The following is a 2,500-nucleotide window of genomic DNA, read 5'->3' as shown; positions in this document are numbered from 1 at the left end:
GTACCTCTGGATGCGACTCGTTCGCTGCTCCGCAGGATTTTTTGCAAGTGTTCAGAAGAAATAGCCCAGAGCAATGTTTGGTTTGAATAAGGTGGCGAGCTCTCGGGGAGCCGGGCTCGGGAGCTTACGGTCCTCGGGGGTCCGGTCTGCCTCTAGGGGCAGGGGCAGGGGCAGGAGCGGGACGTCCTGCGAGGGCTCCGGCGCCAGCACGCGGATTTACTGCGCGTGCGTCCTGCTGCTGCTGGTGGTGACGCCGCGCGTGGACTCGTCGTGGTGGTGAGCTTCGCCTCTTCCTCTCCTCTTCCTCACACGTCTGGGTCAACAGCCCGACACAGATAAGGCTATGGCCAATATTATACTGGAAATAATATAATAATCATAATAATAATAATTATAATAATAATATCAATTTGAATGATAATATTAATAATAATGGTAATTATAATACATTACGATATCGATATTGATTTATTATCATTATTATTATTGTTATTATTATTATTAATAATAATAATAATAATCATAATAATAATAATAATGATAATAATAATAATAATAATATCTATAATAATAATAATAATAATACAAATAATAATGTGATTTAAAGAATTATTTCAAGCTAATATAAATCACAAGGTTAGAAGTTCCGGGAATCTCACTCATGATATAAAGGGTAAAAGATCGAACTGCATATAATGTGAACTAATTCAATTTCTCAAATATTTCTCTAAAAGTATGATTTGCGGTACGGTACAAAACATGTGCCATCAAGGTCCTGTCCTAGTCGCTACCAACAATAGTTGTGAATTTTAGCAAGTTATTTTTTTTGTCAATGTCGTGCCCGAAGCATGTCCAAGGTTCCAGACTGCAGTTCATTAATATTACTAGATTTAAGAGATGGTATGGATGACCTAATGACCACAAATCCGTCATTGCATTTTGTTTATCAATTGCAGGACTTCTATCTCTCATTTAACTGTTAGTTTACCATTCAAAGGTGACAGTATCATATCGAAAATCATTTAGTCATGCTATGCAAACACCTCAATAGCCTAAACAATGATGATCTGAATGAGTCCCGTCATTTGATGTCCCGTGTGTCATGTCAATGGTTGGCCTGACGGAGCGATAATAAGAGCGGTAAATTAATTTAGTTTGGCGTTATTGGCCGGGCGCATTCAGTTCGGCTAGAGCCTCCATTAGTCAGAGAACAGCCATAATATACCACCACACACACACTTACACACACACTTACACACACACACACACACACACACACACACACACACACACACACACACACACACACACACACACACACACACACACACACACACACACACACACACACACACACACACACACACAGAAACACACACACAAACACATAGACACGCACACACACGCACACACAGGCACACATAGACACGGACATACACACACACACACACACACACACACACACACACACACATACGCACACACACATACACAAACACACACGCACACATCACACACTCACACAAAATCCCACCCATTTGTACATATATGCCCGTTCACAAACCAACCAGCCTATCCTTCACTGAAACAGCCAAAGTCATTCAGGGGAAAGTATGTTGCGTGTGCAACATCATACTTTGAAGATGTCCATCTGTGTGAGGATGTGTTTATTGGAGAAGTGCCTGTGTGTGGGGGTACGCTCATAGGAATGTTTAATAGTTTGTGTAGATTAAAAGCAAGTTAAGAAGAGTAATATGAAGAATGGAAGGCCTTGACTCTGTGGTTATTGTTTTGATCTGGACAAATTCAGATCTGTAAATGTATATTTTGTAAAACAATATCTATTGGACTCCATTTGTTAAAAAGAGAACAATGAGAAACATAAAACTGCATATTTGTGAGAATGTGTGTTATATGTGTGCATGAGTGTGTTTGTGTGTCTGTCTGTGTGTGTGTTTTAAGTGTATGTATGAGTGTGTGTGTGTGTGTGTGTGTGTGTGTGTGTGTGTGTGTGTGTGTGTGTGTGTGTGTGTGTGTGTGTGTGTGTGTGTGTGTGTGTGTGTGTGTGTGTGTGTGTGTCTGTGTGTGTGTGTGTGGTGGGGGTGTAGGTGCACGGCAGGCCTCAATAAGGTTGCACTCTCGCTGCTTGCTCGCCCAGAACCTTTGTGTGTCAGAGAGGTTTATAATAGCAGAGCCCAAGATTTCACTCAACTTGTTTCTATTAAACATCGTTAACCCTCGGTTCGTCTTTGTAGCGACTTCCCAAGAATGTGCAAAGGGATGCAGATGATCCATTAAAAACAACAAGGAAGACAAAAAGGTGGTGTGTGTTTGGGTGTGTGTGTGTGTGTGTGTGTGTGTGTGTGTGTGTGTGTGTGTGTGTGTGTGTGTGTGTGTGTGTGTGTGTGTGTGTGTGTGTGTGTGTGTGTGTGTGTGCGTGTGTGTGTGTTGTCCTTCCCAATCCACGACACTGCATCAGCAGTAGTGAGGGGATTCACAG

This window comes from Gadus macrocephalus, chromosome 1 (genome assembly GCF_031168955.1).
Source record: "Gadus macrocephalus chromosome 1, ASM3116895v1".
NCBI lineage: Eukaryota > Metazoa > Chordata > Actinopteri > Gadiformes > Gadidae > Gadus > Gadus macrocephalus.
Note: the sequence above shows the minus strand (reverse complement) of the source record.